At 37.6% G+C, this 8,565-nt stretch overlaps 1 long non-coding RNA gene across 1 annotated transcript; it reads right to left on the bottom strand.

Annotated features, from left to right (window-relative positions):
* Nucleotides 1-2,326: 2,326 nt before the first annotated feature.
* Nucleotides 2,327-8,281, bottom strand: LOC118562449. The gene is made up of 3 exons (XR_004930622.1): nt 8,154-8,281; nt 7,961-8,033; nt 2,327-2,352 (listed from the first exon to the last, which is right to left on the bottom strand). It is a non-coding gene; the product is annotated as an uncharacterized LOC118562449 (long non-coding RNA).
* Nucleotides 8,282-8,565: the final 284 nt, after the last annotated feature.

Below are 8,565 nucleotides of genomic sequence, written 5' to 3'. Positions count from 1 at the left end.
ATCTTGTGGGGAGACCTAATTTGGTCCTTCTGACACTTAAACAAGTCATTTTTGCTGCTCTAATGCAAGTGTGCTCTCAAAGAATGTAATGGTTATAATTGACTTCTCACACCTCAGAAAGGCTGATATTGGAAGCCAAATATCCTACAAATGAACATTCTATCAGCCCGGTCATAAGAAACTGCAGCACACTTTTTAAACCCAGTGAAATTCAAATTTAACATGATTCAGACGATTTGTGCACTGAAACAGAAGGGAGCTGTCCAACAACTAGGGTGTGTGGAAACAATGCTTAAACCTTGTGGGGAGACCTAATTTGGTCCTTCTGACACCTAAATAAGTTATTTTGGCTGCACTAATCCAAGTGTGCTCTCAAAGAATGTAATGGTTATAATTGACTTCTCACACCTCAGAAAGGCTGAAATTGGAAGCCAAATATGCTGCAAATTAACATTCTATGAGCCCGGTCATTAGAAACAGCAGCACACTTTTTAAACCCAGTGAAATTCAAATTCAACATGATTCAGACAATTTGTGCGCTGAAACAGAAGGGAGCTGTCCAGCAACTACGGTGTGTGGAAACAATGGCCGTTTCTCAATTCACGAGAACGCGAGTCATTACTCGCGTTCTCGTATTGTGTATTGGAACACAATACACAATACGAGAATACAATACAAGTACGGACTCGCGTTCTCGTATTGTATATTGGAACAGAAGTATTCTCGTGTACTCGTGACGTCATCACACCCACAGTTCTTGAGCATTTCTTTAACATTCAAAACTATTTACACACTACACCATCATATCTTATTGAAAACTTCTTTTTTTTATTAATTTCTAAAAAGTCTAAAAAATATGTAAAAAAAAATGCAGAACTGCCGGTATAAAACCAGCAATAGCGGGAATTTATTTGTTGGGAGTTGTAATTGTTTTAGTTGTAGAGGCCATTGAATCTTTTTAAAAGATCAGCACTTTGTAGAAACAAAATGAGCAATATTGCTGTTGCTTTGGTCGTTGGTCAGTTTTACCAGCAGGCTGAAGAGGAAGTGGCGCAATTAAGGAGGCAAATCCGAGCAAGGATAAGATTGATGCTGCAGAGGAGGCTCAGAAGGCAGGCTTTGCTCACCCATCTATTGCCAACTGGTATGCATTTTAAGATTGAAAGCCTATATCCTACTTTTATCTTTAAAAAAACATTGAGGATGGTATTAAAAACATGATCAGGTTGAAATTGTGACTATTTTTCTAGAAATAATTAAAATCAAGACCCAATTTTAACATTAGAAACAGTATGACAGTAAAGTTAAGCTACTTTATTGCACCTACTGACTTTCACAGCATTGATCACTAAGAAAGGAATAAAAAAACATATTTGTGTCTGCCCACCTTTACAGTGATTAATCTATAAATTATGTGCAGTTATTTCAGCCCATTTTTTCAGTGAAATGGTAAAAATACCAGAGAAGGGAAGCCATTTGTTACATTTACTATACATTTTACCTTTTCTTTCTTGAGCACTATAATAATCTGCCTGTTAAGCAGGTATAGTTTTATGCTGTGAAAGGGTGACAATTGAAAAAAACAATTATGGTAACATTTGGCATTTGTTATTTACAGGAAGAAACAGAAACAAAATATGTGAGGATAAACACCTCTGTGCCAATCCTCCAAATATTTCTTATTGAAGGGGACCTGAAACCAGCCTTCTAGCTAAACAGGTCCACCACCGTCCTCCTCCAGCTGCTGCCCATCCAGAAGGCCCATGGATGGCCACAGGAGATAGAGATGCTGGTGACCTTCTACTAGCTGGCCTGCGGTGCATCCTATAGGGAGACAGCTTGCCAGTAAGATCTCTTACCGTCTTGTCCTCAAATAGAGCCAACAATGACACACAATTGATACATAGATTATATTAATTGGACAGAAGATTAAGACATAAGCATATTACCTAAATTACAAGTTAATTTTATATTTGGTACAGGTCCAGTGGAGGCATGCTACAACAGACACCACGCCAAGGTGAGAAACACCAAAGGCACGTTGAGCGTGCCTTTGGTGGTCTGAAGACACGGTGGCGTTCCATCTTCTTAAGGGCGCTGGAGGTCCGCCTGACGTTTGCTCCAAAAGTAATCACCGCCTGCTGCATCCTCCACAATATTAGTATAGAGGCAGGGGACCAGCTGGACTTGTAGGATGAGGAGGTCGACCCAGAGGAGGACGGCTATCCGGCGGCTGAAGACAGGGAGCGGCTCCAGCTGGCTTCATATTTAAGTGAACATGACTACATCTGACCTAACGTAGATCAGTTGGAGTCATGTACACATGCTGCTTCATTTCATTTTTTTCACCACCTGTAAAAAAACATTAAATAATGAGTAAATTAATTTCCATTCCAACTATTTTTAACTGTACGTTTATACGCGTTGTCTATTTGTATAAGATCTTAATATATTACACCTTACTTCTGTTCCATAGATAAAACATTTGTATAAAATAAATGTCTGTTATTTCCATATACTATTATTACTATTGTTTTCTTTCCCTCTTTCTCCTCTCAGTTATTTGTGTCCTGACTCAGAAGAAACTCAGATAGGAAAAACATTTGTAGATTTTATTTATTTATTAATTTTATATGCTGCTGTCGTCCTTGGGAGACATTTACAATTTATTCCAACAACTATTGAACCAGGTCCGTGTATCTTTTGGTCATTGGATTTTCGTTTCAGAAACAGGAATTGAAAAAAAAACAAAAACAAATGGCCGTTTGATTTTTGTTTTAAAATACAAAAAAGAAAATCGAAATACAAAGCGTTTCTCTTTTCATTGTCATAAAGGGAAAAGTAAAATTTGAAAATTTATTTGAATTTAATTTTCCATTTCGGGTAACATAAAACAAAAATGCTTTTAAACAGAAACTGAAAAACGGCTCGTTTGTTCATATTCCGGAAACCGGACGTGGTTCGTTCCTCAGACTACTTTCCAAAATAAAACCAATATGTTTGACGTGCATCTGCTTATTTTATTATTATTATTTACACATGTCGAATACAGTTGGTTTACACAATTTATCTCAGTTTTATGTAATATTATTTATTATTAAAGTCTGCTGGTGAATATGGAAATATGTATTCTGGTCAGAATTTAGCCTAAATAAATACTAAAACAATAGCATGCAAGCTTAAACAAGCTTGCTGTTGCGATTACCTGAATAAATGAGAATTTGCACAGGGATACTAAAACAATTTGTTTTCCCAAGTGACTACTTTCATTTGGAGACAACAGATTAAGATCTCGAGATGTTACTCATTGAAATCCATCTACACGATGTGGAATTTCAAAATTAAAGCCCTCCAAAATCTCTTTCCATCCGCCATGGATGGAAACACACCTTAACATTTAGGTTTAACAGATTTAGGTTTAACATATAACAGATTTGTTTCTTAAGTCAATTTGACCTAAGTTGCTGTCATTGTTACTACTAATCGGTACGTTTTAAGTGGATATAGTCACTTCAGCCTGACAGTAGAACGCCTCCAGATGTTGCTCAACAAATTGCATCCACATCTGATGTTGTCACTGTTAATATTCTGAAAGGGTAGCATACAGCTATTGTTGAAGAAGAATGCAATCAATGGAAAACACACCTTAACATTCAGGTTCAATAAATACTATCACAAATATACAAAAAAGCTGGATGATGTTATTATGTTGCAGTTTAACAAGCCTGGTATTCATAAAACTTCGGCGGAGCGAATACTTTTGCAATATAGTGTGTATAGTTATGTTGGAACAGTCTTTCATATTGAAATTCCACATCAAATCTTACTGAGCTTCCACATCATGTATATGGATTTTGATGAGTAACATCTCAAGATCTTAATCTGTCGTCTGTAAGTGAAAGTAGTCACTTGGAAAAAACAATTGTTTTAATATCCCTGTGCAAATTCTCAGTTATCCGAGTCATCGCAACAGCAAGCCTGTTTAAGGCTGTTTGCTATTTTTTTTAGTAATTATTCAGGCTAAACAGTGACTATGACCAAAATATATATTTCCATATTCACCAGCAGGCCTGAATAATAAAGAAATATTACATAAAGCTGTAAGAAATTATTTCAACTAACTGAAGTCCATATGTGCAACAAAACAAAGAATAGAATATGTTGATACACGTCAAACACGTTGCTTTTATTTTGGGAAGTAGTCTCAGGCATTACTACCGTAATGCATGGTGCTCGCATGACCTTCAAAACCAAGAGAGGGCTGGCATGACTGCCGTGTCCCCAGTGGCGGCTGGCTTGACCGCAGTAAACTCATTTATTTTCATTGGAAAATCGCCTCACTTTTCTTAGAGAATATCGTCTTACTCCCCCTCTCACCTGGTATATCTGCACTGAGATTTGTATGGATGACAAGCCTTGCTTTGTCTTGTCTAAAATCAAATCTGCGTAAGGTTCTTAAGAAATTTTATTCTGAAAAATGTGGTGCTTTTGCAATGCATGAGCGACCACTTCCGGTCTCGGAATATGAACAAACAGGCCTCTTTTTCGTTTATGTTTTAAACCATTTTTGTTTTTTCTTACCCGAAATGGAAAATGAAATTCAAATAATTTTTCAAATTTCACTTTTCCCTTATTGACAATGAAAAAGAGAAACGCTTTGTATTTGACCAAGGTACTTTTTATCAGTTTGATTAAACGGTATAATTCAACATAGAAAAAACAGAAAAACGGCCGTTTTCCCGTTTTGTGGTTTCTGCACATAAAACCAAAATCCATTAAACGGCTTGATTTTGTTTTTTTTGTTTTCGCCCCCAAAACGGAAATACCATTCAATTTTCGGTTTCAGAAGTGGGCGTGGCTTTCAAGCCCGCCGGTCCGGTGCCCTTCAAAATAAAGGCATGGCATGGAGAAACTTTCGTTGTATTTTCTGCCCTCATCGAAACTTCTGTGTTTTAAATTAAAGCAGGTCTAATACATATATAGATATATACATATATTTAGATGTAATATATATTTATAATTTTTATAGCTACAGGGTTTACTCGGAATAAAGTCATCTATTGAGTGTCAGAAAGATTTAACTGCGACAGGACTGACATGGCAAATTTGACACTCAGGACAGGTATTTTAAATGACCAGCAGATTTCGCTGTTCATTAATGTGACAGTTAATCACCATATCCAGCGTATTTTAACACCTCATAGTCAATAAATGGAACATTTATGAAACGGTGTGTTGTGTGTGGAACTTTATTTTTGTGGGGGAGAATTTTTTTAGATATATATCTGGGAAAACAGACAATATAAACAGGAGTGAGGTAGAAAAAATAATAGATCTCTCTCTCTCTCTCTCTCTCTCTCTCTTTCTCTCTCTCTCTCTATCTATCTATCTATCTATCTATCTATCTATCTATATATATATATATATATATATATATATATTAGGGCTGGGCAACGATTAAAATATTTAATCCCGATTAATCGCATAATTTGCCTGATTAATCGCATTGTATTTACAAACTCCAAGAATGAATTCAAAAGTAGTGTAAAGAGCACTTTTATTTTAATGTTCTGCTGCCATATGAACAAAAGTGTTGTAACATTTGTAGCACTTATCAGTAACACATATTTAGTGTAAAGCTCAACTTAAACATGTAAAACAAAAAATAGCAATAATAATAAATTAAAGATTATTGCCACTGACAGGGAATTCTCTTTATGGGGAAAAAAATCTACCAAAAACAGGCAATTTCTGAGGTAACAGCAGGGAGCAGCATTACCATTTTATGTTCAATACCAAAGTTTAACTTGGCAGTGGTTACAACTAACTTGTTTCTGTCATATTCGATGCTGGAACAACTTTAAACTGAAATGCTTGCTAACTCGATATGCTTGCGTTGCTTGCGTTTATTTGACGTTGACACGTGGTTTTTTGTTGTTGCTTTCTCGCGTGCATATAGTGAATGGCAGCGAAAAACAGGCAAAAACACATGGATACTTTGAAACGAGAAGCGACTTCACCGACTGCGTCTAAGCAGACCCCCCCCCCGCTCTGCTCCGCACAAAACTTGTTCCGGCCGCCAACTCACCGCCTCGCCTAAGCAAATTCCTGCGGGAAACACCGCCTTCCGCATGTCGGCTTTGTTTTTTTCCGGCCAGCACCTTTCTTACTCTGAATCCGAGGTTTGGCTGACAGCGAGGTTATTGGCGCATTATCGCCACCTACTGTTCTGATTCAAACCCCTACACCGCAGCAACAGACCTTCACAAAATGTGAGCAACATGCGTTAACGCGCGTTAAAGAAAATATCGCCGTTAATAGTCTAATGAGTTAATGCGAAATTAACGCGTTAACTTGCCCAGCCCTAATATATATATATATATATATATATATATATATATATATATATATATATATATATATATATATATATATATATATTAGTGCTGTCAGTTAAACGCGTTATTAATGGCGTTAACGCAAACCCATTTTAACGCCGACAATTTTTTTGTCGCCGTTAACGCGCGTCGCGTCAAAACACACACACCATTCCCTAATGTTTTTCCCCGCCGCGCTCTCCGGACTGTGTTTCTTTTACCCTCGGCGCTTTCCGTAGTTTCAAGAGAGCTAGAGACTGTAGCAAAACAGACCCGCGCTACGCTCAATGTTGCCAACAGTGAGCGCGAAGTTTCTTTTACCCTCGGACACATGCGACTTTGGGCTTCTTTTTTCTAAAAGCGCTTCTAAATTTCATTAGTCACGGGTTGCGGTTTTTTTTGGGCACGTTTCTGAAAGTTAAATCGCTTATTTGGGCTCTAAAATAAGTGACGAAACAGCGGTTATTATGAGACCTGCCTGCAATGCCCACACTTTGTATCCAGCTGAACTATCCCTCCGCCATAGGAGCCGACGGTAGTAAAGGCAGACAGAGCAACTCTGCACGTATTTTCTGCAGTTTACGATGCAATAACCGGTGATAACTGCTGAAAGTAGATTACTTGGTGCAGATCACCATTTTATCAGACATTGGTTCTGAAGATGAGCTTTTACACGTTGATAACATTGCAGAAACCCAACCCATAAACCGTACTTTAATGCTTATTAATTTGTTTTCTCTGTATTTGACAAACTAAGGCTGAATCACGTTGCCAAACGAAGGACCTGGGGCCTGTTTCAGAAAGGAGGTTAAGTGAAAACTCTGAGTATGTTAACCCTGAAATGAGGGAAACTCTGGGTTTTCTGTTTCAGAAAGGGGGGTAAGTTAAACCTGAGAAAGCAGAGTAAGTTAAGCCCGTTTCTGAAAGAGAGGTAACTTATACTCAGAGTCAGTTACCATGGCAATTTACTCTGTGAACCTAACCTGGTCAGGAGCAGGTTTTCTTCAGAAAACCCAGAGTTTATTTTGGTCTGCTCTCCTTTTTTAAAAAGGAAGTGGTGTTTAAACACCTCATTGATTCTTTGGGGACATATTCATTGCGCACATTTCAGTCACGCAGAGCGCATCAAAGGGAATGAAATGGCATGTCCATTTATGGGTGATCCTGTTGACGAAGAGGCTGTATTACTTCGTAGGGAGTTACATTTACGTCGGGAAAGGATTTTGAGGCCCAGAGTGGATTTTTTGTCATATCCCTATACTATCACAGCAATTTATATGGTGTTCTTCATTTGCTAAAAAAAAAAAAAAGAAAACAAAAAAAAAAGATTTTAAAATAGTTTCAATACTTCCTAGAATTCACCTGTGACCATACACTGACCTCTAGCTTTAGTTTCAGAATGTGAATTTCCAGATCTGCCTTTTGGATCTGGCGGTCCAAGTATACAAGTTCTTTGCTGTTTTTTTCTATCTTTTTAATAAGAAGAAGTCTATATAACTCCTTAACTGGCAACTGAAAATACATTAGATTAGAGTTACATCATGAATGTAGTCTAAAATTCAGAATGAAACTGTGGCATTTACTGTAAATCACTGAACTGTGTCCATCTGTGCACCAGAAGTTGATGGACCTTCCTCCTGCCGTTCTTCCATAACTCTGGGGGGTAGAGATAAGAATGACCATTTATAGATATAAACTTGGATTCTATAGGCTACTCCACATATAAATGTGAATGTGTAGATTGTTTGATGTGTAGACATATAATATTAAAATTACCTCTGTAGGCCTGTCTGTGGCAGCAGAAACGGTTTCTTCATCCACATCATCCTGAGCATTTCATAGAGTACACTTTATAATACTATTTGTCATAATTGATGGTGTATGGAGTAGGCTACTGACAACTATATGGGGTACTGTTGGGACAGGAGGCTCCAAGAGGCAGATATTACCATCCGAATCTGTTGGGACCAACAAAAAACCCAACCCAAAGTAATATAAATGAAAATATCACATTTAGTCTATATAAAAAACAACAACACTGTAGGTAGACCTCTTACATTTAATGAAGGCACTTAAATCTTCTGGAGTAACTGGCTCTGATGAAGTCCCTCCAGGAATTCCCTCAGCCATTGACCTTCCAGCATTTAGGCTCAGGGCCATCTCTTCTGCATTTGTCAGGAGTGGTGGT

Source organism: Fundulus heteroclitus, unplaced genomic scaffold (assembly GCF_011125445.2).
Source record: "Fundulus heteroclitus isolate FHET01 unplaced genomic scaffold, MU-UCD_Fhet_4.1 scaffold_925, whole genome shotgun sequence".
Taxonomy (NCBI): Eukaryota; Metazoa; Chordata; class Actinopteri; order Cyprinodontiformes; family Fundulidae; genus Fundulus; species Fundulus heteroclitus.
This window is presented reverse-complemented; position numbering and strand designations above follow the sequence as displayed.